Raw genomic sequence first — 25529 nt, forward strand, 5'->3', positions numbered from 1 at the left:
CTGATGAGTATATTTAGTTGTGAAATTAGCTTTTGCACAACTCTACTTTCCAGAATGTTGACATTTTAAGAAGGAAATAGATGTGCTAAGTCATCTGTTTTTGTAAACTGAAGCACATGGGTTCAATCCTTGTTCGACGTTTATGGAAGCTAGATGATATTATGGAAATGTACTTTCATTAGAACAGTGTAAAGAAAAGGTCAATTGTATTGATATGGCCACTACGACCTGTATGCTGTAGTCGGCTGGCCCTCGCTACATATTCATCGCCAGACCGACTCGCTCCAGGTCATCTTTTTAGTCTATGCTAGGTAAAGCTCCGCCTTACAGCTCACTGGTCACGATAACAACACCCACCCGTAGCACGCGCTCCAGCAGGTATATCTCACTGGTCATCCCCCAAAGCCAACACCTCCTTTGGCCGCCTTTCCTTACAGTTCTCTGCTGACAATGACTGGAACGAATTGCAAAAATCGCTGAAGCTGGAGACATATTCCCTCACTAACTTTCAGTGTTGCCAACTTAGCGACTTAGTCACTGTATTTAGCAAGTATGAATACTTGCAGACATTTTAATTTTTCTCACTTTTTGTCTCTTCCACAATGTTATTCCTCACTCCTACAGTGTCCATCACAATTACATGCACAATTATGCAAATTAGGTGATGACATCATTTAGCAACTTCTAGCGACTTTTAGGACAGCCAATAGCTACTTTCCTTACTGAGGTGTTGGCAACACTGCTAACTTTAAACATTGGCTATCTGAGCAGCTAACTGATCGCTGCAGCTGTACAAAGCCCATCTGTAAATAGCCCACCCAATCTACCTACCTAATCCCCATATTGTTTTAATTTACTTTCTGCTCTTTGCACACCAATATTTCTACTTGCACATCATCATCTGCTCATCTATCACTCCAGTGTTAATTTGCTAAATTGTAAAAACTTCGCTACAATGGCCTATTTATTGCCTTACCTCCATTTGCACGCACTGTATATAGACTTTCTTTTTCTTCTTCTATTGTGTTATTGACTGTACGCTTGTTTATTCCATCTGTAACTCTGTGTTGTTGTTTGTGTTGCGCTGCTTTGCTTTATCTTGGCCAGGTCGCAGTTGAATATGAAAACTTGTTCTCAACTGGCTTACCTGGATAATTATAGGTGAAATTTAAAAAAATAAGAAACATATTTTTCTTTCACAGAAAGGGGATGTAGCTCAGTGGTAGAGCGCATGCTTTGCATGTATGAGGTCCTGGGTTCAATCCCCAGCTTCTCCATAACATTTTTTTGCAATGACCCATCTCCTTCTTTCCAGAATGTTGAAATTCTCAGCAGGAAACAGAGATGTGCTGAATAATTTGCGCTTGTAATCTGAAGGACATGTGTTCAATCCCTGTTCGTACATTTATGGAACAGAAGTGGCATGGTTGCCAACTTCAATTGCATCATTTTCAAAAACTGAAGTTCATGGGTTAGATGACTGTCCATACTTGCTTGTATTTAGAATTGCTGCTATCATTTCATTGTAGTTTCAATGGAGTGGTGTATATAAAAAGTACATTGTATTAATATTGCATTTTATCTGCAAATAAAATGGTATCGAAGCTCAGAAGGGGAGTGCATGCTATTTATGTATGAGGTCCTTGGTTCAATCCCAAGGTTCTCCACTGAGTTTAGTTGTGTGCCAAATTCACATTACACAACTCCTACTTTCCAGAATGTTGATTAATATCTTGCAGCAAAGAGTGGCATGGTGGCCAAGCGGTAAGGTGTCGGTCTTGTAAACCGAAGATCATGGGTTCAAATCCCATCTGTGCCTTACTGAATACCTGTTACCAAGAAAGGTTTTTTTTTCTCTGGAGGACTTTGAAGAATTTTTTTCTTCTCAAAATGGCAACCCTGCTATGATATTGTAAGGGGATGTGTCTCTGAGCTACTACTTGAAATGCATGCGGTCTGAAGTTAATCCCCAAATTCTCTGATGAGTATATTTAGTTGTGAAATTAGCTTTTGCACAACTCTACTTTCCAGAATGTTGACATTTTAAGAAGGAAATAGATGTGCTAAGTCATCTGTTTTTGTAAACTGAAGCACATGGGTTCAATCCTTGTTCGACGTTTATGGAAGCTAGATGATATTATGGAAATGTACTTTCATTAGAACAGTGTAAAGAAAAGGTCAATTGTATTGATATGGCCACTACGACCTGTATGCTGTAGTCGGCTGGCCCTCGCTACATATTCATCGCCAGACCGACTCGCTCCAGGTCATCTTTTTAGTCTATGCTAGGTAAAGCTCCGCCTTATCTCAGCTCACTGGTCACGATAACAACACCCACCCGTAGCACGCGCTCCAGCAGGTATATCTCACTGGTCATCCCCCAAAGCCAACACCTCCTTTGGCCGCCTTTCCTTACAGTTCTCTGCTGACAATGACTGGAACGAATTGCAAAAATCGCTGAAGCTGGAGACATATTCCCTCACTAACTTTCAGTGTTGCCAACTTAGCGACTTAGTCACTGTATTTAGCAAGTATGAATACTTGCAGACATTTTAATTTTTCTCACTTTTTGTCTCTTCCACAATGTTATTCCTCACTCCTACAGTGTCCATCACAATTACATGCACAATTATGCAAATTAGGTGATGACATCATTTAGCAACTTCTAGCGACTTTTAGGACAGCCAATAGCTACTTTCCTTACTGAGGTGTTGGCAACACTGCTAACTTTAAACATTGGCTATCTGAGCAGCTAACTGATCGCTGCAGCTGTACAAAGCCCATCTGTAAATAGCCCACCCAATCTACCTACCTAATCCCCATATGTTTTAATTTACTTTCTGCTCTTTGCACACCAATATTTCTACTTGCACATCATCATCTGCTCATCTATCACTCCAGTGTTAATTTGCTAAATTGTAAAAACTTCGCTACAATGGCCTATTTATTGCCTTACCTCCATTTGCACGCACTGTATATAGACTTTCTTTTTCTTCTTCTATTGTGTTATTGACTGTACGCTTGTTTATTCCATCTGTAACTCTGTGTTGTTGTTTGTGTTGCGCTGCTTTGCTTTATCTTGGCCAGGTCGCAGTTGAATATGAAAACTTGTTCTCAACTGGCTTACCTGGATAATTATAGGTGAAATTTAAAAAAATAAGAAACATATTTTTCTTTCACAGAAAGGGGATGTAGCTCAGTGGTAGAGCGCATGCTTTGCATGTATGAGGTCCTGGGTTCAATCCCCAGCTTCTCCATAACATTTTTTTGCAATGACCCATCTCCTTCTTTCCAGAATGTTGAAATTCTCAGCAGGAAACAGAGATGTGCTGAATAATTTGCGCTTGTAATCTGAAGGACATGTGTTCAATCCCTGTTCGTACATTTATGGAACAGAAGTGGCATGGTTGCCAACTTCAATTGCATCATTTTCAAAAACTGAAGTTCATGGGTTAGATGACTGTCCATACTTGCTTGTATTTAGAATTGCTGCTATCATTTCATTGTAGTTTCAATGGAGTGGTGTATATAAAAAGTACATTGTATTAATATTGCATTTTATCTGCAAATAAAATGGTATCGAAGCTCAGAAGGGGAGTGCATGCTATTTATGTATGAGGTCCTTGGTTCAATCCCAAGGTTCTCCACTGAGTTTAGTTGTGTGCCAAATTCACATTACACAACTCCTACTTTCCAGAATGTTGATTAATATCTTGCAGCAAAGAGTGGCATGGTGGCCAAGCGGTAAGGTGTCGGTCTTGTAAACCGAAGATCATGGGTTCAAATCCCATCTGTGCCTTACTGAAAGATACCTGTTACCAAGAAAGGTTTTTTTTTCTCTGGAGGACTTTGAAGAATTTTTTTTCTTCTCAAAATGGCAACCCTGCTATGATATTGTAAGGGGATGTGTCTCTGAGCTACTACTTGAAATGCATGCGGTCTGAAGTTAATCCCCAAATTCTCTGATGAGTATATTTAGTTGTGAAATTAGCTTTTGCACAACTCTACTTTCCAGAATGTTGACATTTTAAGAAGGAAATAGATGTGCTAAGTCATCTGTTTTTGTAAACTGAAGCACATGGGTTCAATCCTTGTTCGACGTTTATGGAAGCTAGATGATATTATGGAAATGTACTTTCATTAGAACAGTGTAAAGAAAAGGTCAATTGTATTGATATGGCCACTACGACCTGTATGCTGTAGTCGGCTGGCCCTCGCTACATATTCATCGCCAGACCGACTCGCTCCAGGTCATCTTTTTAGTCTATGCTAGGTAAAGCTCCGCCTTATCTCAGCTCACTGGTCACGATAACAACACCCACCCGTAGCACGCGCTCCAGCAGGTATATCTCACTGGTCATCCCCCAAAGCCAACACCTCCTTTGGCCGCCTTTCCTTACAGTTCTCTGCTGACAATGACTGGAACGAATTGCAAAAATCGCTGAAGCTGGAGACATATTCCCTCACTAACTTTCAGTGTTGCCAACTTAGCGACTTAGTCACTGTATTTAGCAAGTATGAATACTTGCAGACATTTTAATTTTTCTCACTTTTTGTCTCTTCCACAATGTTATTCCTCACTCCTACAGTGTCCATCACAATTACATGCACAATTATGCAAATTAGGTGATGACATCATTTAGCAACTTCTAGCGACTTTTAGGACAGCCAATAGCTACTTTCCTTACTGAGGTGTTGGCAACACTGCTAACTTTAAACATTGGCTATCTGAGCAGCTAACTGATCGCTGCAGCTGTACAAAGCCCATCTGTAAATAGCCCACCCAATCTACCTACCTAATCCCCATATTGTTTTAATTTACTTTGCTCTTTGCACACCAATATTTCTACTTGCACATCATCATCTGCTCATCTATCACTCCAGTGTTAATTTGCTAAATTGTAAAAACTTCGCTACAATGGCCTATTTATTGCCTTACCTCCATTTGCACGCACTGTATATAGACTTTCTTTTTCTTCTTCTATTGTGTTATTGACTGTACGCTTGTTTATTCCATCTGTAACTCTGTGTTGTTGTTTGTGTTGCGCTGCTTTGCTTTATCTTGGCCAGGTCGCAGTTGAATATGAAAACTTGTTCTCAACTGGCTTACCTGGATAATTATAGGTGAAATTTAAAAAAATAAGAAACATATTTTTCTTTCACAGAAAGGGGATGTAGCTCAGTGGTAGAGCGCATGCTTTGCATGTATGAGGTCCTGGGTTCAATCCCCAGCTTCTCCATAACATTTTTTTGCAATGACCCATCTCCTTCTTTCCAGAATGTTGAAATTCTCAGCAGGAAACAGAGATGTGCTGAATAATTGCGCTTGTAATCTGAAGGACATGTGTTCAATCCCTGTTCGTACATTTATGGAACAGAAGTGGCATGGTTGCCAACTTCAATTGCATCATTTTCAAAAACTGAAGTTCATGGGTTAGATGACTGTCCATACTTGCTTGTATTTAGAATTGCTGCTATCATTTCATTGTAGTTTCAATGGAGTGGTGTATATAAAAAGTACATTGTATTAATATTGCATTTTATCTGCAAATAAAATGGTATCGAAGCTCAGAAGGGGAGTGCATGCTATTTATGTATGAGGTCCTTGGTTCAATCCCAAGGTTCTCCACTGAGTTTAGTTGTGTGCCAAATTCACATTACACAACTCCTACTTTCCAGAATGTTGATTAATATCTTGCAGCAAAGAGTGGCATGGTGGCCAAGCGGTAAGGTGTCGGTCTTGTAAACCGAAGATCATGGGTTCAAATCCCATCTGTGCCTTACTGAAAGATACCTGTTACCAAGAAAGGTTTTTTTCTCTGGAGGACTTTGAAGAATTTTTTTCTTCTCAAAATGGCAACCCTGCTATGATATTGTAAGGGGATGTGTCTCTGAGCTACTACTTGAAATGCATGCGGTCTGAAGTTAATCCCCAAATTCTCTGATGAGTATATTTAGTTGTGAAATTAGCTTTTGCACAACTCTACTTTCCAGAATGTTGACATTTTAAGAAGGAAATAGATGTGCTAAGTCATCTGTTTTTGTAAACTGAAGCACATGGGTTCAATCCTTGTTCGACGTTTATGGAAGCTAGATGATATTATGGAAATGTACTTTCATTAGAACAGTGTAAAGAAAAGGTCAATTGTATTGATATGGCCACTACGACCTGTATGCTGTAGTCGGCTGGCCCTCGCTACATATTCATCGCCAGACCGACTCGCTCCAGGTCATCTTTTTAGTCTATGCTAGGTAAAGCTCCGCCTTATCTCAGCTCACTGGTCACGATAACAACACGTATATCTCACTGGTCATCCCCCAAAGCCAACACCTCCTTTGGCCGCCTTTCCTTACAGTTCTCTGCTGACAATGACTGGAACGAATTGCAAAAATCGCTGAAGCTGGAGACATATTCCCTCACTAACTTTCAGTGTTGCCAACTTAGCGACTTAGTCACTGTATTTAGCAAGTATGAATACTTGCAGACATTTTAATTTTTCTCACTTTTTGTCTCTTCCACAATGTTATTCCTCACTCCTACAGTGTCCATCACAATTACATGCACAATTATGCAAATTAGGTGATGACATCATTTAGCAACTTCTAGCGACTTTTAGGACAGCCAATAGCTACTTTCCTTACTGAGGTGTTGGCAACACTGCTAACTTTAAACATTGGCTATCTATTTCTACTTGCACATCATCATCTGCTCATCTATCACTCCAGTGTTAATTTGCTAAATTGTAAAAACTTCGCTACAATGGCCTATTTATTGCCTTACCTTACATTTACAGGTGCCGTTCCCCTCACAGCTCCGTAGGCAAGCACCATGGTCTTGTAGCGGATGCGAGCTTCAACTGGAAGCCAGTGGAGAGAACGGAGGAGCGGGGTGACGTGAGAGAACTTGGGAAGGTTGAACACCAGACGGGCTGCGGCGTTCTGGATGAGTTGAAGGGGTTTAATGGCACAGGCAGGGAGCCCAGCCAACAGCGAGTTGCAGTAATCCAGACGGGAGATGACAAGTGCCTGGATTAGGACCTGCGCCGCTTCCTGTGTGAGGCAGGGTCGTACTCTGCGGATGTTGTAGAGCATGAACCTACAGGAACGGGCCACCGCCTTGATGTTAGTTGAGAACGACAGGGTGTTGTCCAGGATCACGCCAAGGTTCTTGGCGCTCTGGGAGGAGGACACAATGGAGTTGTCAACCGTGATGGCGAGATCATGGAACGGGCAGTCCTTCCCCCGGGAGGAAGAGCAGCTCCGTCTTGCCGAGGTTCAGCTTGAGGTGGTGATCCGTCATCCACACTGATATGTCTGCCAGACATGCAGAGATGCGATTCGCCACCTGGTCATCAGAAGGGGGAAAGGAGAAGATTAATTGTGTGTCGTCTGCATAGCAATGATAAGAGAGACCATGTGAGGTTATGACAGAGCCAAGTGACTTGGTGTATAGCGAGAATAGGAGAGGGCCAAGAACAGAGCCCTGGGGGACACCAGTGGTGAGAGCGCGTGGTGAGGAGACAGATTCTCGCCACGCCACCTGGTAGGAGCGACCTGTCAGGTAGGACGCAATCCAAGCGTGGGCCGCGCCGGAGATGCCCAACTCGGAGAGGGTGGAGAGGAGGATCTGATGGTTCACAGTATCGAAGGCAGCCGATAGATCTAGAAGGATGAGAGCAGAGGAGAGAGAGTTAGCTTTAGCAGTGCGGAGCGCCTCCGTGATACAGAGGAGAGCAGTCTCAGTTGAATGACTAGTCTTGAAACCTGACTGATTTGGATCAAGAAGGTCATTAGACGGAAGGGATGTAGCCAACGGTCAGGGATGAGTTGATGAGCGAGGTGAGGTAAGGGAGAAGGTCTCCGGAAATGGTCTGGAGAAAGAGAGGAGGGGATAGGGTCAAGCGGGCAGGTTGTTGGGCGGCCGGCCGTCACAAGACGCGAGATTTCATCTGGAGAGAGAGGGGAGAAAGAGGTCAGAGCACAGGGTAGGGCAGTGTGAGCAGAACCAGCGGTGTCGTTTGACTTAGCAAACGAGGATCGGATGTCGTCGACCTTCTTTTCAAAATGGTTGACGAAGTCATCTGCAGAGAGGGAGGAGGGGGGGGGGGGGGGGCGGAGGATTCAGGAGGGAGGAGAAGGTGGCAAAGAGCTTCCTAGGGTTAGAGGCAGATGCTTGGAATTTAGCGTGGTAGAAAGTGGCTTTAGCAGCAGAGACAGAGGAGGAAAATGTAGAGAGGAGGGAGTGAAAGGATGCCAGGTCCGCAGGGAGGCGAGTTTTCCTCCATTTCCGCTCGGCTGCCCGGAGCCCTGTTCTGTGAGCTCGCAATGAGTCATCGAGCCACGGAGCGGGAGGGGAGGACCGAGCCGGCCTGGAGGATAGGGGACATAGAGAGTCAAGGGATGCAGAGAGGGAGGAGAGGAGGGTTGAGGAGGCAGAATCAGGAGATAGGTGGGAGAAGGTTTGAGCGGAGGGAAGAGATGATAGGATGGAAGAGGAGAGAGTAGCGGGGGAGAGAGAGCGAAGGTTGGGACGGCGCGATACCATCCGAGTAGGGGCAGTGTGGGAGGTGTTGGATGAGAGCGAGAGGGAAAAGGATACAAGGCAGTGGTCGGAGACTTGGAGGGGAGTTGCAATGAGGTTAGTGGAAGAACAGCATCTAGTAAAGATGAGGTCGAGCGTATTGCCTGCCTTGTGAGTAGGGGGGAAGGTGAGAGGGTGAGGTCAAAAGAGGAGAGGAGTGGAAAGAAGGAGGCAGAGAGGAAAGAGTCAAAGGTAGACGTGGGGAGGTTAAAGTCGCCCAGAACTGTGAGAGGTGAGCCGTCCTCAGGAAAGGAGCTTATCAAGGCATCAAGCTCATTGATGAACTCTCCGAGGGAACCTGGAGGGCGATAAATGATAAGGATGTTAAGCTTGAAAGGGCTAGTAACTGTGACAGCATGGAATTCAAAGGAGGCGATAGACAGATGGGTAAGGGGAGAAAGAGAGAATGACCACTTGGGAGAGATGAGGATCCCGGTGCCACCACCCCGCTGACCAGACGCTCTCGGGGTGTGCGAGAACACGTGGGCGGACGAAGAGAGAGCAGTAGGAGTAGCAGTGTTGTCTGTGGTGATCCATGTTTCCGTCAGTGCCAAGAAGTCGAGGGACTGGAGGGAGGCATAGGCTGAGATGAACTCTGCCTTGTTGACCGCAGATTGGCAGTTCCAGAGGCTACCGGAGACCTGGAACTCCACGTGGGTCGTGCGCGCTGGGACCACCAGAGTAGGGTGGCCGCGGCCACGCGGTGAGGAGCGTTTGTGTGGTCTGTGCAGAGAGGAGAGAACAGGGATAAACAGACACATAGTTGACAGGCTACAGAAGAGGCTACGCTAATGCAAAGGAGATTGGAATGACAAGTGGACTACACGTCTCGAATGTTCAGAAAGTTAAGCTACGTAGCAAGAATCTTATTGACTAAAATGATTAAAATGATACAGTACTGCTGAAGTAGGCCAGCTGGCAGTGGGTGCGTTGTTGACACTACACTAATCAAGTCGTTCCGTTGAGTGTAATAGTTTCTGCAGTGTTGCTATTCGGGGGCTAGCAGGCTAGCTAGCAGTGTTGTTTACGTTACGTTGCGTTAAAAGAACGACAATAGATGGCTAGCGAACCTAGAAAATCGCTCTAGACTACACAATTATCTTTGATACAAAGACGGCTATGTAGCTAGCTAAGTAGCTAGCTACGATCAAACAAATCAAACCGTTGTACTGTAATGAAATGAAGTGAAAATGTGATACAACCTGTGAATGCGACCGGGTAGTTGAGTTCTATACAGAAGACGTTGGCTAGCTGTTGGCTAGCTAGCAGAGTCACCTACGTTAAGGACGACAAATAGCTGGCTAGCTAACCTCGGTAAATTAAGATAATCACTCTAAGACTACACACTCTAAACCTAAACAACACAATTATCTTGGATACGATGATACGAAGACAGCAAAGACAGCTATGTAGCTAGCTAACACTAAACTAATCAAGTCGTTCAGTTGAGTGTAATAGTTTTCCCAGTGCAGCTAATCAGTGGACGTTAGCTAGCTGGCTAGTGAAGACTACGTTAGGACGGCGAAATACGATAATTACGCAATTATCTTTGATACAAAGACGGCCCATCCTGACAATTAACAATTCTTAAAATTCATATTTTTTCATGATTCTGTAACATAACGTCTGATATGTCTGATGGAAACATGCAGATCTTAAGATACAAAGAAAAATCAACAAAAAACGTTAAAAGCTAATGAAAGATATAGTAAAAAACATTTTTTTAATGGAATTTGAGTAACTTTTTGAATTCTAAACTAGGCATATGATGACATGTGTCGAACGATTATTCGCATTTCATGTGTTGTCTGTTCTCAAACTATGACATCTATCAAACGATTAATCACTGTTCATGTGTTTTCTTTTCACCATTTGGAGAATTTTTCGGTATTAGAGCTACTTTTTTAAGGCAAAAGCTGTGTCAGAAGAGGGATTTGAACCCTCGCCTCCAATCGGAGACCAGAATACCCCTGTAACTAGGAAGGATTCTCACCTTGAGTCTGGCGCCTTAGACCACTCGGCCATCCTGACAATTAAAAATTCTTAAAATTCATATTTTTTCATGATTCTGTAACATAACGTCTGATATGTCTGATGGAAACATGCAGATCTTAAGATACAAAGAAAAATCAACAAAAAACGTTAAAAGCTAATGAAAGATATAGTAAAAAACATTTTTTTAATGGAATTTGAGTAACTTTTTGAATTCTAAACTAGGCATATGATGACATGTGTCGAACGATTATTCGCATTTCATGTGTTGTCTGTTCTCAAACTATGACATATATCAAACGATTAATCACTGTTCATGTGTTTTCTTTTCACCATTTGGAGAATTTTTCGGTATTGACAAAGAGCTACTTTTTTAAGGCAAAAGCTGTGTCAGAAGAGGGATTTGAACCCTCGCCTCCAATCGGAGACCAGAATACCCCTGTAACTAGGAAGGATTCTCACCTTGAGTCTGGCGCCTTAGACCACTCGGCCATCCTGACAATTAAAAATCCTTAAAATTCATATTTTTTCATGATTCTGTAACATAACGTCTGATATGTCTGATGGAAACATGCAGATCTTAAGATACAAAGAAAAATAAACAAAAAACGTTAAAAGCTAATGAAAGATATAGTAAAAAACATTTTTTTATGGAATTTGAGTAACTTTTTGAATTCTAAACTAGGCATATGATGACATGTGTCGAACGATTATTCGCATTTCATGTGTTGTCTGTTCTCAAACTATGGCATCTATCAAACGATTAATCACTGTTCATGTGTTTTCTTTTCACCATTTGGAGAATTTTTCGGTATTGACAAAGAGCTACTTTTTTAAGGCAAAAGCCGTGTCAGAAGAGGGATTTGAACCCTCGCCTCCAATCGGAGACCAGAATACCCCTGTAACTAGGAAGGATTCTCACCTTGAGTCTGGCGCCTTAGACCACTCGGCCATCCTGACAATTAAAAATCTTAAAATTCATATTTTTTCATGATTCTATAACATAACGTCTGATATGTCTGATGGAAACATGCAGATCTTAAGATACAAAGAAAAATCAACAAAAAACGTTAAAAGCTAATGAAAGATATAGTAAAAAACATTTTTTTAATGGAATTTGAGTAACTTTTTGAATTCTAAACTAGGCATATGATGACATGTGTCGAACGATTATTCGCATTTCATGTGTTGTCTGTTCTCAAACTATGGCATCTATCAAACGATTAATCACTGTTCATGTGTTTTCTTTTCACCATTTGGAGAATTTTTCGGTATTGACAAAGAGCTACTTTTTTAAGGCAAAAGCCGTGTCAGAAGAGGGATTTGAACCCTCGCCTCCAATCGGAGACCAGAATACCCCTGTAACTAGGAAGGATTCTCACCTTGAGTCTGGCGCCTTAGACCACTCGGCCATCCTGACAATTAAAAATTCTTAAAATTCATATTTTTTCATGATTCTATAACATAACGTCTGATATGTCTGATGGAAACATGCAGATCTTAAGATACAAAGAAAAATAAACAAAAAACGTTAAAAGCTAATGAAAGATATAGTAAAAAACATTTTTTTAATGGAATTTGAGTAACTTTTTGAATTCTAAACTAGGCATATGATGACATGTGTCGAACGATTATTCGCATTTCATGTGTTGTCTGTTCTCAAACTATGGCATCTATCAAACGATTAATCACTGTTCATGTGTTTTCTTTTCACCATTTGGAGAATTTTTCGGTATTGACAAAGAGCTACATTTTTAAGGCAAAAGCTGTGTCAGAAGAGGGATTTGAACCCTCGCCTCCAATCGGAGACCAGAATACCCTGTAACTAGGAAGGATTCTCACCTTGAGTCTGGCGCCTTAGACCACTCGGCCATCCTGACAATTAAAAATCTTTAAATTCATATTTTTTCATGATTCTATAACATAACGTCTGATATGTCTGATGGAAACATGCAGATCTTAAGATACAAAGAAAAAAATCAACAAAAAACGTTAAAAGCTAATGAAAGATATAGTAAAAAACATTTTTTAATGGAATTTGAGTAACTTTTGAATTCTAAACTAGGCATATGATGACATGTGTCGAACGATTATTCGCATTTCATGTGTTGTCTGTTCTCAAACTATGACATCTATCAAACGATTAATCACTGTTCATGTGTTTTCTTTTCACCATTTGGAGAATTTTTCGGTATTGACAAAGAGCTACTTTTTTAAGGCAAAAGCTGTGTCAGAAGAGGGATTTGAACCCTCGCCTCCAATCGGAGACCAGAATACCCCTGTAACTAGGAAGGATTCTCACCTTGAGTCTGGCGCCTTAGACCACTCGGCCATCCTGACAATTAAAAATCCTTAAAATTCATATTTTTTCATGATTCTATAACATAACGTCTGATATGTCTGATGGAAACATGCAGATCTTAAGATACAAAGAAAAATAAACAAAAAACGTTAAAAGCTAATGAAAGATATAGTAAAAAACATTTTTTTATGGAATTTGAGTAACTTTTTGAATTCTAAACTAGGCATATGATGACATGTGTCGAACGATTATTCGCATTTCATGTGTTGTCTGTTCTCAAACTATGGCATCTATCAAACGATTAATCACTGTTCATGTGTTTTCTTTTCACCATTTGGAGAATTTTTCGGTATTGACAAAGAGCTACTTTTTTAAGGCAAAAGCTGTGTCAGAAGAGGGATTTGAACCCTCGCCTCCAATCGGAGACCAGAATACCCCTGTAACTAGGAAGGATTCTCACCTTGAGTCTGGCGCCTTAGACCACTCGGCCATCCTGACAATTAAAAATCCTTAAAATTCATATTTTTTCATGATTCTATAACATAACGTCTGATATGTCTGATGGAAACATGCAGATCTTAAGATACAAAGAAAAAAACAAAAAACGTTAAAAGCTAATGAAAGATATAGTAAAAAACATTTTTTTAATGGAATTTGAGTAACTTTTTGAATTCTAAACTAGGCATATGATGACATGTGTCGAACGATTATTCGCATTTCATGTGTTGTCTGTTCTCAAACTATGGCATCTATCAAACGATTAATCACTGTTCATGTGTTTTCTTTTCACCATTTGGAGAATTTTTCGGTATTGACAAAGAGCTACTTTTTTAAGGCAAAAGCTGTGTCAGAAGAGGGATTTGAACCCTCGCCTCCAATCGGAGACCAGAATACCCCTGTAACTAGGAAGGATTCTCACCTTGAGTCTGGCGCCTTAGACCACTCGGCCATCCTGACAATTAAAAATCTTAAAATTCATATTTTTTCATGATTCTATAACATAACGTCTGATATGTCTGATGGAAACATGCAGATCTTAAGATACAAAGAAAAATAAACAAAAAACGTTAAAAGCTAATGAAAGATATAGTAAAAACTTTTTTAATGGAATTTGAGTAACTTTTGAATTCTAAACTAGGCATATGATGACATGTGTCGAACGATTATTCGCATTTCATGTGTTGTCTGTTCTCAAACTATGGCATCTATCAAACGATTAATCACTGTTCATGTGTTTTCTTTTCACCATTTGGAGAATTTTTCGGTATTGACAAAGAGCTACTTTTTTAAGGCAAAAGCTGTGTCAGAAGAGGGATTTGAACCCTCGCCTCCAATCGGAGACCAGAATACCCCTGTAACTAGGAAGGATTCTCACCTTGAGTCTGGCGCCTTAGACCACTCGGCCATCCTGACAATTAAAAATCCTTAAAATTCATATTTTTTCATGATTCTATAACATAACGTCTGATATGTCTGATGGAAACATGCAGATCTTAAGATACAAAGAAAAATAAACAAAAAACGTTAAAAGCTAATGAAAGATATAGTAAAAAACATTTTTTAATGGAATTTGAGTAACTTTTTGAATTCTAAACTAGGCATATGATGACATGTGTCGAACGATTATTCGCATTTCATGTGTTGTCTGTTCTCAAACTATGGCATCTATCAAACGATTAATCACTGTTCATGTGTTTTCTTTTCACCATTTGGAGAATTTTTCGGTATTGACAAAGAGCTACTTTTTTAAGGCAAAAGCTGTGTCAGAAGAGGGATTTGAACCCTCGCCTCCAATCGGAGACCAGAATACCCCTGTAACTAGGAAGGATTCTCACCTTGAGTCTGGCGCCTTAGACCACTCGGCCATCCTGACAATTAAAAATCCTTAAAATTCATATTTTTTCATGATTCTATAACATAACGTCTGATATGTCTGATGGAAACATGCAGATCTTAAGATACAAAGAAAAATAAACAAAAAACGTTAAAAGCTAATGAAAGATATAGTAAAAAACATTTTTTTAATGGAATTTGAGTAACTTTTTGAATTCTAAACTAGGCATATGATGACATGTGTCGAACGATTATTCGCATTTCATGTGTTGTCTGTTCTCAAACTATGGCATCTATCAAACGATTAATCACTGTTCATGTGTTTTCTTTTCACCATTTGGAGAATTTTTCGGTATTGACAAAGAGCTACTTTTTTAAGGCAAAAGCTGTGTCAGAAGAGGGATTTGAACCCTCGCCTCCAATCGGAGACCAGAATACCCCTGTAACTAGGAAGGATTCTCACCTTGAGTCTGGCGCCTTAGACCACTCGGCCATCCTGACAATTAAAAATCCTTAAAATTCATATTTTTTCATGATTCTATAACATAACGTCTGATATGTCTGATGGAAACATGCAGATCTTAAGATACAAAGAAAAATAAACAAAAAACGTTAAAAGCTAATGAAAGATATAGTAAAAAACATTTTTTAATGGAATTTGAGTAACTTTTTGAATTCTAAACTAGGCATATGATGACATGTGTCGAACGATTATTCGCATTTCATGTGTTGTCTGTTCTCAAACTATGACATCTATCAACGATTAATCACTGTTCATGTGTTTTCTTTTCACCATTTGGAGAATTTTTCGGTATTGACAAAGAGCTACTTTTTTAAGGCAAAAGCTGTGTCAGAAGAGGGATTTGAACCCTCGCCTCCAATCGGAGACCAGAATACCCCTGTAACTAGGAAGGATTCTCACCTTGAGTCTGGCGCCTTAGACCACTCGGCCATCCTGACAATTAAAAATCCTTAAAATTCATATTTTTTCATGATTCTATAACATAACGTCTGATATGTCTGATGGAAACATGCAGATCTTAAGATACAAAGAAAAATAAACAAAAAACGTTAAAAGCTAATGAAAGATATAGTAAAAAACATTTTTTTATGGAATTTGAGTAACTTTTTGAATTCTAAACTAGGCATATGATGACATGTGTCGAACGATTATTCGCATTTCATGTGTTGTCTGTTCTCAAACTATGGCATCTATCAAACGATTAATCACTGTTCATGTGTTTTCTTTTCACCATTTGGAGAATTTTTCGGTATTGACAAAGAGCTACTTTTTTAAGGCAAAAGCTGTGTCAGAAGAGGGATTTGAACCCTCGCCTCCAATCGGAGACCAGAATACCCCTGTAACTAGGAAGGATTCTCACCTTGAGTCTGGCGCCTTAGACCACTCAGCCATCCTGACAATTAAAAATCCTTAAAATTCATATTTTTTCATGATTCTATAACATAACGTCTGATATGTCTGATGGAAACATGCAGATCTTAAGATACAAAGAAAAATAAACAAAAAACGTTAAAAGCTAATGAAAGATATAGTAAAAAATTTTTTTAATGGAATTTGAGTAACTTTTTGAATTCTAAACTAGGCATATGATGACATGTGTCGAACGATTATTCGCATTTCATGTGTTGTCTGTTCTCAAACTATGGCATCTATCAAACGATTAATCACTGTTCATGTGTTTTCTTTTCACCATTTGGAGAATTTTTCGGTATTGACAAAGAGCTACTTTTTTTAAGGCAAAAGCTGTGTCAGAAGAGGGATTTGAACCCTCGCCTCCAATCGGAGACCAGAATACCCTGTAACTAGGAAGGATTCTCACCTTGAGTCTGGCGCCTTAGACCACTCGGCCATCCTGACAATTAAAAATCCTTAAAATTCATATTTTTTCATGATTCTATAACATAACGTCTGATATGTCTGATGGAAACATGCAGATCTTAAGATACAAAGAAAAATAAACAAAAAACGTTAAAAGCTAATGAAAGATATAGTAAAAAACATTTTTTTAATGGAATTTGAGTAACTTTTTGAATTCTAAACTAGGCATATGATGACATGTGTCGAACGATTATTCGCATTTCATGTGTTGTCTGTTCTCAAACTATGGCATCTATCAAACGATTAATCACTGTTCATGTGTTTTCTTTTCACCATTTGGAGAATTTTTCGGTATTGACAAAGAGCTACTTTTTTAAGGCAAAAGCTGTGTCAGAAGAGGGATTTGAACCCTCGCCTCCAATCGGAGACCAGAATACCCCTGTAACTAGGAAGGATTCTCACCTTGAGTCTGGCGCCTTAGACCACTCGGCCATCCTGACAATTAAAAATCCTTAAAATTCATATTTTTTCATGATTCTATAACATAACGTCTGATATGTCTGATGGAAACATGCAGATCTTAAGATACAAAGAAAAATAAACAAAAAACGTTAAAAGCTAATGAAAGATATAGTAAAAAACATTTTTTTAATGGAATTTGAGTAACTTTTTGAATTCTAAACTAGGCATATGATGACATGTGTCGAACGATTATTCGCATTTCATGTGTTGTCTGTTCTCAAACTATGGCATCTATCAAACGATTAATCACTGTTCATGTGTTTTCTTTTCACCATTTGGAGAATTTTTCGGTATTGACAAAGAGCTACTTTTTTAAGGCAAAAGCTGTGTCAGAAGAGGGATTTGAACCCTCGCCTCCAATCGGAGACCAGAATACCCTGTAACTAGGAAGGATTCTCACCTTGAGTCTGGCGCCTTAGACCACTCGGCCATCCTGACAATTAAAAATCCTTAAAATTCATATTTTTTCATGATTCTATAACATAACGTCTGATATGTCTGATGGAAACATGCAGATCTTAAGATACAAAGAAAAATAAACAAAAAACGTTAAAAGCTAATGAAAGATATAGTAAAAAACATTTTTTTAATGGAATTTGAGTAACTTTTTGAATTCTAAACTAGGCATATGATGACATGTGTCGAACGATTATTCGCATTTCATGTGTTGTCTGTTCTCAAACTATGGCATCTATCAAACGATTAATCACTGTTCATGTGTTTTCTTTTCACCATTTGGAGAATTTTTCGGTATTGACAAAGAGCTACTTTTTTAAGGCAAAAGCTGTGTCAGAAGAGGGATTTGAACCCTCGCCTCCAATCGGAGACCAGAATACCCCTGTAACTAGGAAGGATTCTCACCTTGAGTCTGGCGCCTTAGACCACTCGGCCATCCTGACAATTAAAAATCCTTAAAATTCATATTTTTTCATGATTCTATAACATAACGTCTGATATGTCTGATGGAAACATGCAGATCTTAAGATACAAAGAAAAATAAACAAAAAACGTTAAAAGCTAATGAAAGATATAGTAAAAAACATTTTTTAATGGAATTTGAGTAACTTTTTGAATTCTAAACTAGGCATATGATGACATGTGTCGAACGATTATTCGCATTTCATGTGTTGTCTGTTCTCAAACTATGGCATCTATCAAACGATTAATCACTGTTCATGTGTTTTCTTTTCACCATTTGGAGAATTTTTCGGTATTGACAAAGAGCTACTTTTTTAAGGCAAAAGCTGTGTCAGAAGAGGGATTTGAACCCTCGCCTCCAATCGGAGACCAGAATACCCCTGTAACTAGGAAGGATTCTCACCTTGAGTCTGGCGCCTTAGACCACTCGGCCATCCTGACAATTAAAAATCCTTAAAATTCATATTTTTTCATGATTCTATAACATAACGTCTGATATGTCTGATGGAAACATGCAGATCTTAAGATACAAAGAAAAATAAACAAAAAACGTTAAAAGCTAATGAAAGATATAGTAAAAAACATTTTTTAATGGAATTTGAGTAACTTTTTGAATTCTAAACTAGGCATATGATGACATGTGTCGAACGATTATTCGCATTTCATGTGTTGTCTGTTCTCAAACTATGGCATCTATCAAACGATTAATCACTGTTCATGTGTTTTCTTTTCACCATTTGGAGAATTTTTCGGTATTGACAAAGAGCTACTTTTTTAAGGCAAAAGCTGTGTCAGAAGAGGGATTTGAACCCTCGCCTCCAATCGGAGACCAGAATACCCTGTAACTAGGAAGGATTCTCACCTTGAGTCTGGCGCCTTAGACCACTCGGCCATCCTGACAATTAAAAATCCTTAAAATTCATATTTTTTCATGATTCTATAACATAACGTCTGATATGTCTGATGGAAACATGCAGATCTTAAGATACAAAGAAAAATAAACAAAAAACGTTAAAAGCTAATGAAAGATATAGTAAAAAACATTTTTTTAATGGAATTTGAGTAACTTTTTGAATTCTAAACTAGGCATATGATGACATGTGTCGAACGATTATTCGCATTTCATGTGTTGTCTGTTCTCAAACTATGGCATCTATCAAACGATTAATCACTGTTCATGTGTTTTCTTTTCACCATTTGGAGAATTTTTCGGTATTGACAAAGAGCTACTTTTTTAAGGCAAAAGCTGTGTCAGAAGAGGGATTTGAACCCTCGCCTCCAATCGGAGACCAGAATACCCATGTAACTAGGAAGGATTCTCACCTTGAGTCTGGCGCCTTAGACCACTCGGCCATCCTGACAATTAAAAATCCTTAAAATTCATATTTTTTCATGATTCTATAACTTAACGTCTGATATGTCTGATGGAAACATGCAGATCTTAAGATACAAAGAAAAATAAACAAAAAACGTTAAAAGCTAATGAAAGATATAGTAAAAAACATTTTTTAATGGAATTTGAGTAACTTTTTGAATTCTAAACTAGGCATATGATGACATGTGTCGAACGATTATTCGCATTTCATGTGTTGTCTGTTCTCAAACTATGGCATCTATCAAACGATTAATCACTGTTCATGTGTTTTCTTTTCACCATTTGGAGAATTTTTCGGTATTGACAAAGAGCTACTTTTTTAAGGCAAAAGCTGTGTCAGAAGAGGGATTTGAACCCTCGCCTCCAATCGGAGACCAGAATACCCATGTAACTAGGAAGGATTCTCACCTTGAGTCTGGCGCCTTAGACCACTCGGCCATCCTGACAATTAAAAATCCTTAAAATTCATATTTTTTCATGATTCTATAACTTAACGTCTGATATGTCTGATGGAAACATGCAGATCTTAAGATACAAAGAAAAATAAACAAAAAACGTTAAAAGCTAATGAAAGATATAGTAAAAAACATTTTTTTAATGGAATTTGAGTAACTTTTTGAATTCTAAACTAGGCATATGATGACATGTGTCGAACGATTATTCGCATTTCATGTGTTGTCTGTTCTCAAACTATGGCATCTATCAAACGATTAATCACTGTTCATGTGTTTTCTTTTCACCATTTGGAGAATTTTTCGGTATTGACAAAGAGCTACTTTTTTAAGGCAAAAGCTGTGTCAGAAGAGGGATTTGAACCCTCGCCTCCAATCGGAGACCAGAATACCCATGTAACTAGGAAGGATTCTCACCTTGAGTCTGGCGCCTTAGACCACTCGGCCATCCTGACAATTAAAAATCCTTAAAATTCATATTTTTTCATGATTCTATAACTTAACGTCTGATATGTCTGATGGAAACATGCAGATCTTAAGATACAAAGAAAAATAAACAAAAAACGTTAAAAGCTAATGAAAGATATAGTAAAAAACATTTTTTAATGGAATTTGAGTAACTTTTTGAATTCTAAACTAGGCATATGATGACATGTTCGAACGATTATTCGCATTTCATGTGTTGTCTGTTCTCAAACTATGGCATCTATCAAACGATTAATCACTGTTCATGTGTTTTCTTTTCACCATTTGGAGAATTTTTCGGTATTGACAAAGAGCTACTTTTTTAAGGCAAAAGCTGTGTCAGAAGAGGGATTTGAACCCTCGCCTCCAATCGGAGACCAGAATACCCATGTAACTAGGAAGGATTCTCACCTTGAGTCTGGCGCCTTAGACCACTCGGCCATCCTGACAATTAAAAATCCTTAAAATTCATATTTTTTCATGATTCTATAACTTAACGTCTGATATGTCTGATGGAAACATGCAGATCTTAAGATACAAAGAAAAATAAACAAAAAACGTTAAAAGCTAATGAAAGATATAGTAAAAAACATTTTTTTAATGGAATTTGAGTAACTTTTTGAATTCTAAACTAGGCATATGATGACATGTGTCGAACGATTATTCGCATTTCATGTGTTGTCTGTTCTCAAACTATGGCATCTATCAAACGATTAATCACTGTTCATGTGTTTTCTTTTCACCATTTGGAGAATTTTTCGGTATTGACAAAGAGCTACTTTTTTAAGGCAAAAGCTGTGTCAGAAGAGGGATTTGAACCCTCGCCTCCAATCGGAGACCAGAATACCCATGTAACTAGGAAGGATTCTCACCTTGAGTCTGGCGCCTTAGACCACTCGGCCATCCTGACAATTAAAAATCCTTAAAATTCATATTTTTTCATGATTCTATAACTTAACGTCTGATATGTCTGATGGAAACATGCAGATCTTAAGATACAAAGAAAAATAAACAAAAAACGTTAAAAGCTAATGAAAGATATAGTAAAAAACATTTTTTTAATGGAATTTGAGTAACTTTTTGAATTCTAAACTAGGCATATGATGACATGTGTCGAACGATTATTCGCATTTCATGTGTTGTCTGTTCTCAAACTATGGCATCTATCAAACGATTAATCACTGTTCATGTGTTTCTTTTTTCACCATTTGGAGAATTTTTCGGTATTGACAAAGAGCTACTTTTTTAAGGCAAAAGCTGTGTCAGAAGAGGGATTTGAACCCTCGCCTCCAATCGGAGACCAGAATACCCATGTAACTAGGAAGGATTCTCACCTTGAGTCTGGCGCCTTAGACCACTCGGCCATCCTGACAATTAAAAATCCTTAAAATTCATATTTTTTCATGATTCTATAACTTAACGTCTGATATGTCTGATGGAAACATGCAGATCTTAAGATACAAAGAAAAATAAACAAAAAACGTTAAAAGCTAATGAAAGATATAGTAAAAAACATTTTTTAATGGAATTTGAGTAACTTTTTGAATTCTAAACTAGGCATATGATGACATGTGTCGAACGATTATTCGCATTTCATGTGTTGTCTGTTCTCAAACTATGGCATCTATCAAACGATTAATCACTGTTCATGTGTTTTCTTTTCACCATTTGGAGAATTTTTCGGTATTGACAAAGAGCTACTTTTTTAAGGCAAAAGCTGTGTCAGAAGAGGGATTTGAACCCTCGCCTCCAATCGGAGACCAGAATACCCATGTAACTAGGAAGGATTCTCACCTTGAGTCTGGCGCCTTAGACCACTCGGCCATCCTGACAATTAAAAATCCTTAAAATTCATATTTTTTCATGATTCTATAACTTAACGTCTGATATGTCTGATGGAAACATGCAGATCTTAAGATACAAAGAAAAATAAACAAAAAACGTTAAAAGCTAATGAAAGATATAGTAAAAAACATTTTTTTAATGGAATTTGAGTAACTTTTTGAATTCTAAACTAGGCATATGATGACATGTGTCGAACGATTATTCGCATTTCATGTGTTGTCTGTTCTCAAACTATGGCATCTATCAAACGATTAATCACTGTTCATGTGTTTTCTTTTCACCATTTGGAGAATTTTTCGGTATTGACAAAGAGCTACTTTTTTAAGGCAAAAGCTGTGTCAGAAGAGGGATTTGAACCCTCGCCTCCAATCGGAGACCAGAATACCCATGTAACTAGGAAGGATTCTCACCTTGAGTCTGGCGCCTTAGACCACTCGGCCATCCTGACAATTAAAAATCCTTAAAATTCATATTTTTTCATGATTCTATAACTTAACGTCTGATATGTCTGATGGAAACATGCAGATCTTAAGATACAAAGAAAAATAAACAAAAAACGTTAAAAGCTAATGAAAGATATAGTAAAAAACATTTTTTAATGGAATTTGAGTAACTTTTTGAATTCTAAACTAGGCATATGATGACATGTGTCGAACGATTATTCGCATTTCATGTGTTGTCTGTTCTCAAACTATGGCATCTATCAAACGATTAATCACTGTTCATGTGTTTTCTTTTCACCATTTGGAGAATTTTTCGGTATTGACAAAGAGCTACTTTTTTAAGGCAAAAGCTGTGTCAGAAGAGGGATTTGAACCCTCGCCTCCAATCGGAGACCAGAATACCCCTGTAACTAGGAAGGATTCTCACCTTGAGTCTGGCGCCTTAGACCACTCGGCCATCCTGACAATTAAAAATCCTTAAAATTCATATTTTTTCATGATTCTATAACTTAACGTCTGATATGTCTGATGGAAACATGCAGATCTTAAGATACAAAGAAAAATAAACAAAAAACGTTAAAAGCTAATGAAAGATATAGTAAAAAACATTTTTTTAATGGAATTTGAGTAACTTTTTGAATTCTAAACTAGGCATATGATGACATGTGTCGAACGATTATTCGCATTTCATGTGTTGTCTGTTCTCAAACTATGGCATCTATCAAACGATTAATCACTGTTCATGTGTTTTCTTTTCACCATTTGGAGAATTTTTCGGTATTGACAAAGAGCTACTTTTTTAAGGCAAAAGCTGTGTCAGAAGAGGGATTTGAACCCTCGCCTCCAATCGGAGACCAGAATACCCTGTAACTAGGAAGGATTCTCACCTTGAGTCTGGCGCCTTAGACCACTCGGCCATCCTGACAATTAAAAATCCTTAAAATTCATATTTTTTCATGATTCTATAACTTAACGTCTGATATGTCTGATGGAAACATGCAGATCTTAAGATACAAAGAAAAATAAACAAAAAACGTTAAAAGCTAATGAAAGATATAGTAAAAAACATTTTTTTAATGGAATTTGAGTAACTTTTTGAATTCTAAACTAGGCATATGATGACATGTGTCGAACGATTATTCGCATTTCATGTGTTGTCTGTTCTCAAACTATGGCATCTATCAAACGATTAATCACTGTTCATGTGTTTTCTTTTCACCATTTGGAGAATTTTTCGGTATTGACAAAGAGCTACTTTTTTAAGGCAAAAGCTGTGTCAGAAGAGGGATTTGAACCCTCGCCTCCAATCGGAGACCAGAATACCCCTGTAACTAGGAAGGATTCTCACCTTGAGTCTGGCGCCTTAGACCACTCGGCCATCCTGACAATTAAAAATCCTTAAAATTCATATTTTTTCATGATTCTATAACATAACGTCTGATATGTCTGATGGAAACATGCAGATCTTAAGATACAAAGAAAAATAAACAAAAAACGTTAAAAGCTAATGAAAGATATAGTAAAAAACATTTTTTAATGGAATTTGAGTAACTTTTTGAATTCTAAACTAGGCATATGATGACATGTGTCGAACGATTATTCGCATTTCATGTGTTGTCTGTTCTCAAACTATGGCATCTATCAAACGATTAATCACTGTTCATGTGTTTTCTTTTCACCATTTGGAGAATTTTTCGGTATTGACAAAGAGCTACTTTTTTAAGGCAAAAGCTGTGTCAGAAGAGGGATTTGAACCCTCGCCTCCAATCGGAGACCAGAATACCCCTGTAACTAGGAAGGATTCTCACCTTGAGTCTGGCGCCTTAGACCACTCGGCCATCCTGACAATTAAAAATCCTTAAAATTCATATTTTTTCATGATTCTATAACATAACGTCTGATATGTCTGATGGAAACATGCAGATCTTAAGATACAAAGAAAAATAAACAAAAAACGTTAAAAGCTAATGAAAGATATAGTAAAAAACATTTTTTAATGGAATTTGAGTAACTTTTTGAATTCTAAACTAGGCATATGATGACATGTGTCGAACGATTATTCGCATTTCATGTGTTGTCTGTTCTCAAACTATGGCATCTATCAAACGATTAATCACTGTTCATGTGTTTTCTTTTCACCATTTGGAGAATTTTTCGGTATTGACAAAGAGCTACTTTTTTAAGGCAAAAGCTGTGTCAGAAGAGGGATTTGAACCCTCGCCTCCAATCGGAGACCAGAATACCCTGTAACTAGGAAGGATTCTCACCTTGAGTCTGGCGCCTTAGACCACTCGGCCATCCTGACAATTAAAAATCCTTAAAATTCATATTTTTTCATGATTCTATAACATAACGTCTGATATGTCTGATGGAAACATGCAGATCTTAAGATACAAAGAAAAATAACAAAAAACGTTAAAAGCTAATGAAAGATATAGTAAAAAACATTTTTTTATGGAATTTGAGTAACTTTTTGAATTCTAAACTAGGCATATGATGACATGTGTCGAACGATTATTCGCATTTCATGTGTTGTCTGTTCTCAAACTATGGCATCTATCAAACGATTAATCACTGTTCATGTGTTTTCTTTTCACCATTTGGAGAATTTTTCGGTATTGACAAAGAGCTACTTTTTTAAGGCAAAAGCTGTGTCAGAAGAGGGATTTGAACCCTCGCCTCCAATCGGAGACCAGAATACCCCTGTAACTAGGAAGGATTCTCACCTTGAGTCTGGCGCCTTAGACCACTCGGCCATCCTGACAATTAAAAATCCTTAAAATTCATATTTTTTCATGATTCTATAACATAACGTCTGATATGTCTGATGGAAACATGCAGATCTTAAGATACAAAGAAAAATAAACAAAAAACGTTAAAAGCTAATGAAAGATATAGTAAAAAAATTTTTTATGGAATTTGAGTAACTTTTTGAATTCTAAACTAGGCATATGATGACAT

General features: G+C 38.3%; 39 non-coding genes across 39 annotated transcripts; 6 read left to right on the forward strand and 33 right to left on the reverse strand.

Annotated features, from left to right (window-relative positions):
* Window positions 1–1205: 1205 nt before the first annotated feature.
* trnaa-ugc lies at window positions 1206–1277 on the forward strand. The gene has a single exon. It is a non-coding gene; the product is annotated as a tRNA-Ala (tRNA).
* Window positions 1278–1747: 470 nt separating this feature from the next.
* On the forward strand, window positions 1748–1819 carry trnat-ugu. Its single transcript has one exon. It is a non-coding gene; the product is annotated as a tRNA-Thr (tRNA).
* A 1366-nt stretch (window positions 1820–3185) lies between these two features.
* On the forward strand, window positions 3186–3257 carry trnaa-ugc. The gene has a single exon. It is a non-coding gene; the product is annotated as a tRNA-Ala (tRNA).
* Window positions 3258–3727: 470 nt separating this feature from the next.
* Window positions 3728–3799, forward strand: trnat-ugu. The gene has a single exon. It is a non-coding gene; the product is annotated as a tRNA-Thr (tRNA).
* A 1369-nt stretch (window positions 3800–5168) lies between these two features.
* trnaa-ugc lies at window positions 5169–5240 on the forward strand. The gene has a single exon. It is a non-coding gene; the product is annotated as a tRNA-Ala (tRNA).
* A 469-nt stretch (window positions 5241–5709) lies between these two features.
* On the forward strand, window positions 5710–5781 carry trnat-ugu. The gene has a single exon. It is a non-coding gene; the product is annotated as a tRNA-Thr (tRNA).
* Window positions 5782–10500: 4719 nt separating this feature from the next.
* trnal-caa lies at window positions 10501–10612 on the reverse strand. The gene is made up of 2 exons: window positions 10575–10612; window positions 10501–10546 (listed from the first exon to the last, which is right to left on the reverse strand). It is a non-coding gene; the product is annotated as a tRNA-Leu (tRNA).
* A 349-nt stretch (window positions 10613–10961) lies between these two features.
* trnal-caa lies at window positions 10962–11073 on the reverse strand. The gene is made up of 2 exons: window positions 11036–11073; window positions 10962–11007 (listed from the first exon to the last, which is right to left on the reverse strand). It is a non-coding gene; the product is annotated as a tRNA-Leu (tRNA).
* A 348-nt stretch (window positions 11074–11421) lies between these two features.
* Window positions 11422–11533, reverse strand: trnal-caa. The gene is made up of 2 exons: window positions 11496–11533; window positions 11422–11467 (listed from the first exon to the last, which is right to left on the reverse strand). It is a non-coding gene; the product is annotated as a tRNA-Leu (tRNA).
* Window positions 11534–11881: 348 nt separating this feature from the next.
* On the reverse strand, window positions 11882–11993 carry trnal-caa. Its single transcript has 2 exons — window positions 11956–11993; window positions 11882–11927 (listed from the first exon to the last, which is right to left on the reverse strand). It is a non-coding gene; the product is annotated as a tRNA-Leu (tRNA).
* Window positions 11994–12342: 349 nt separating this feature from the next.
* trnal-caa lies at window positions 12343–12453 on the reverse strand. The gene is made up of 2 exons: window positions 12416–12453; window positions 12343–12388 (listed from the first exon to the last, which is right to left on the reverse strand). It is a non-coding gene; the product is annotated as a tRNA-Leu (tRNA).
* A 348-nt stretch (window positions 12454–12801) lies between these two features.
* trnal-caa lies at window positions 12802–12913 on the reverse strand. The gene is made up of 2 exons: window positions 12876–12913; window positions 12802–12847 (listed from the first exon to the last, which is right to left on the reverse strand). It is a non-coding gene; the product is annotated as a tRNA-Leu (tRNA).
* A 348-nt stretch (window positions 12914–13261) lies between these two features.
* trnal-caa lies at window positions 13262–13373 on the reverse strand. Its single transcript has 2 exons — window positions 13336–13373; window positions 13262–13307 (listed from the first exon to the last, which is right to left on the reverse strand). It is a non-coding gene; the product is annotated as a tRNA-Leu (tRNA).
* Window positions 13374–13720: 347 nt separating this feature from the next.
* trnal-caa lies at window positions 13721–13832 on the reverse strand. Its single transcript has 2 exons — window positions 13795–13832; window positions 13721–13766 (listed from the first exon to the last, which is right to left on the reverse strand). It is a non-coding gene; the product is annotated as a tRNA-Leu (tRNA).
* A 344-nt stretch (window positions 13833–14176) lies between these two features.
* On the reverse strand, window positions 14177–14288 carry trnal-caa. Its single transcript has 2 exons — window positions 14251–14288; window positions 14177–14222 (listed from the first exon to the last, which is right to left on the reverse strand). It is a non-coding gene; the product is annotated as a tRNA-Leu (tRNA).
* A 348-nt stretch (window positions 14289–14636) lies between these two features.
* Window positions 14637–14748, reverse strand: trnal-caa. The gene is made up of 2 exons: window positions 14711–14748; window positions 14637–14682 (listed from the first exon to the last, which is right to left on the reverse strand). It is a non-coding gene; the product is annotated as a tRNA-Leu (tRNA).
* A 349-nt stretch (window positions 14749–15097) lies between these two features.
* trnal-caa lies at window positions 15098–15209 on the reverse strand. Its single transcript has 2 exons — window positions 15172–15209; window positions 15098–15143 (listed from the first exon to the last, which is right to left on the reverse strand). It is a non-coding gene; the product is annotated as a tRNA-Leu (tRNA).
* Window positions 15210–15556: 347 nt separating this feature from the next.
* Window positions 15557–15668, reverse strand: trnal-caa. Its single transcript has 2 exons — window positions 15631–15668; window positions 15557–15602 (listed from the first exon to the last, which is right to left on the reverse strand). It is a non-coding gene; the product is annotated as a tRNA-Leu (tRNA).
* Window positions 15669–16016: 348 nt separating this feature from the next.
* trnal-caa lies at window positions 16017–16128 on the reverse strand. Its single transcript has 2 exons — window positions 16091–16128; window positions 16017–16062 (listed from the first exon to the last, which is right to left on the reverse strand). It is a non-coding gene; the product is annotated as a tRNA-Leu (tRNA).
* Window positions 16129–16476: 348 nt separating this feature from the next.
* trnal-caa lies at window positions 16477–16587 on the reverse strand. The gene is made up of 2 exons: window positions 16550–16587; window positions 16477–16522 (listed from the first exon to the last, which is right to left on the reverse strand). It is a non-coding gene; the product is annotated as a tRNA-Leu (tRNA).
* A 349-nt stretch (window positions 16588–16936) lies between these two features.
* On the reverse strand, window positions 16937–17048 carry trnal-caa. Its single transcript has 2 exons — window positions 17011–17048; window positions 16937–16982 (listed from the first exon to the last, which is right to left on the reverse strand). It is a non-coding gene; the product is annotated as a tRNA-Leu (tRNA).
* Window positions 17049–17397: 349 nt separating this feature from the next.
* Window positions 17398–17508, reverse strand: trnal-caa. Its single transcript has 2 exons — window positions 17471–17508; window positions 17398–17443 (listed from the first exon to the last, which is right to left on the reverse strand). It is a non-coding gene; the product is annotated as a tRNA-Leu (tRNA).
* Window positions 17509–17857: 349 nt separating this feature from the next.
* trnal-caa lies at window positions 17858–17969 on the reverse strand. Its single transcript has 2 exons — window positions 17932–17969; window positions 17858–17903 (listed from the first exon to the last, which is right to left on the reverse strand). It is a non-coding gene; the product is annotated as a tRNA-Leu (tRNA).
* Window positions 17970–18317: 348 nt separating this feature from the next.
* On the reverse strand, window positions 18318–18429 carry trnal-caa. Its single transcript has 2 exons — window positions 18392–18429; window positions 18318–18363 (listed from the first exon to the last, which is right to left on the reverse strand). It is a non-coding gene; the product is annotated as a tRNA-Leu (tRNA).
* Window positions 18430–18777: 348 nt separating this feature from the next.
* On the reverse strand, window positions 18778–18888 carry trnal-caa. The gene is made up of 2 exons: window positions 18851–18888; window positions 18778–18823 (listed from the first exon to the last, which is right to left on the reverse strand). It is a non-coding gene; the product is annotated as a tRNA-Leu (tRNA).
* Window positions 18889–19237: 349 nt separating this feature from the next.
* trnal-caa lies at window positions 19238–19349 on the reverse strand. The gene is made up of 2 exons: window positions 19312–19349; window positions 19238–19283 (listed from the first exon to the last, which is right to left on the reverse strand). It is a non-coding gene; the product is annotated as a tRNA-Leu (tRNA).
* Window positions 19350–19697: 348 nt separating this feature from the next.
* On the reverse strand, window positions 19698–19809 carry trnal-caa. Its single transcript has 2 exons — window positions 19772–19809; window positions 19698–19743 (listed from the first exon to the last, which is right to left on the reverse strand). It is a non-coding gene; the product is annotated as a tRNA-Leu (tRNA).
* A 349-nt stretch (window positions 19810–20158) lies between these two features.
* Window positions 20159–20270, reverse strand: trnal-caa. Its single transcript has 2 exons — window positions 20233–20270; window positions 20159–20204 (listed from the first exon to the last, which is right to left on the reverse strand). It is a non-coding gene; the product is annotated as a tRNA-Leu (tRNA).
* A 347-nt stretch (window positions 20271–20617) lies between these two features.
* On the reverse strand, window positions 20618–20729 carry trnal-caa. The gene is made up of 2 exons: window positions 20692–20729; window positions 20618–20663 (listed from the first exon to the last, which is right to left on the reverse strand). It is a non-coding gene; the product is annotated as a tRNA-Leu (tRNA).
* A 349-nt stretch (window positions 20730–21078) lies between these two features.
* Window positions 21079–21190, reverse strand: trnal-caa. Its single transcript has 2 exons — window positions 21153–21190; window positions 21079–21124 (listed from the first exon to the last, which is right to left on the reverse strand). It is a non-coding gene; the product is annotated as a tRNA-Leu (tRNA).
* Window positions 21191–21540: 350 nt separating this feature from the next.
* trnal-caa lies at window positions 21541–21652 on the reverse strand. The gene is made up of 2 exons: window positions 21615–21652; window positions 21541–21586 (listed from the first exon to the last, which is right to left on the reverse strand). It is a non-coding gene; the product is annotated as a tRNA-Leu (tRNA).
* Window positions 21653–22000: 348 nt separating this feature from the next.
* Window positions 22001–22112, reverse strand: trnal-caa. Its single transcript has 2 exons — window positions 22075–22112; window positions 22001–22046 (listed from the first exon to the last, which is right to left on the reverse strand). It is a non-coding gene; the product is annotated as a tRNA-Leu (tRNA).
* Window positions 22113–22461: 349 nt separating this feature from the next.
* trnal-caa lies at window positions 22462–22573 on the reverse strand. Its single transcript has 2 exons — window positions 22536–22573; window positions 22462–22507 (listed from the first exon to the last, which is right to left on the reverse strand). It is a non-coding gene; the product is annotated as a tRNA-Leu (tRNA).
* Window positions 22574–22921: 348 nt separating this feature from the next.
* Window positions 22922–23033, reverse strand: trnal-caa. Its single transcript has 2 exons — window positions 22996–23033; window positions 22922–22967 (listed from the first exon to the last, which is right to left on the reverse strand). It is a non-coding gene; the product is annotated as a tRNA-Leu (tRNA).
* Window positions 23034–23382: 349 nt separating this feature from the next.
* On the reverse strand, window positions 23383–23493 carry trnal-caa. The gene is made up of 2 exons: window positions 23456–23493; window positions 23383–23428 (listed from the first exon to the last, which is right to left on the reverse strand). It is a non-coding gene; the product is annotated as a tRNA-Leu (tRNA).
* A 349-nt stretch (window positions 23494–23842) lies between these two features.
* On the reverse strand, window positions 23843–23954 carry trnal-caa. The gene is made up of 2 exons: window positions 23917–23954; window positions 23843–23888 (listed from the first exon to the last, which is right to left on the reverse strand). It is a non-coding gene; the product is annotated as a tRNA-Leu (tRNA).
* Window positions 23955–24302: 348 nt separating this feature from the next.
* Window positions 24303–24414, reverse strand: trnal-caa. Its single transcript has 2 exons — window positions 24377–24414; window positions 24303–24348 (listed from the first exon to the last, which is right to left on the reverse strand). It is a non-coding gene; the product is annotated as a tRNA-Leu (tRNA).
* A 348-nt stretch (window positions 24415–24762) lies between these two features.
* On the reverse strand, window positions 24763–24873 carry trnal-caa. Its single transcript has 2 exons — window positions 24836–24873; window positions 24763–24808 (listed from the first exon to the last, which is right to left on the reverse strand). It is a non-coding gene; the product is annotated as a tRNA-Leu (tRNA).
* A 347-nt stretch (window positions 24874–25220) lies between these two features.
* Window positions 25221–25332, reverse strand: trnal-caa. Its single transcript has 2 exons — window positions 25295–25332; window positions 25221–25266 (listed from the first exon to the last, which is right to left on the reverse strand). It is a non-coding gene; the product is annotated as a tRNA-Leu (tRNA).
* Between the last annotated feature and the right edge of the window lie 197 nt (window positions 25333–25529).

This window comes from Oncorhynchus gorbuscha, unplaced genomic scaffold (assembly GCF_021184085.1).
Source record: "Oncorhynchus gorbuscha isolate QuinsamMale2020 ecotype Even-year unplaced genomic scaffold, OgorEven_v1.0 Un_scaffold_2745, whole genome shotgun sequence".
NCBI lineage: Eukaryota > Metazoa > Chordata > Actinopteri > Salmoniformes > Salmonidae > Oncorhynchus > Oncorhynchus gorbuscha.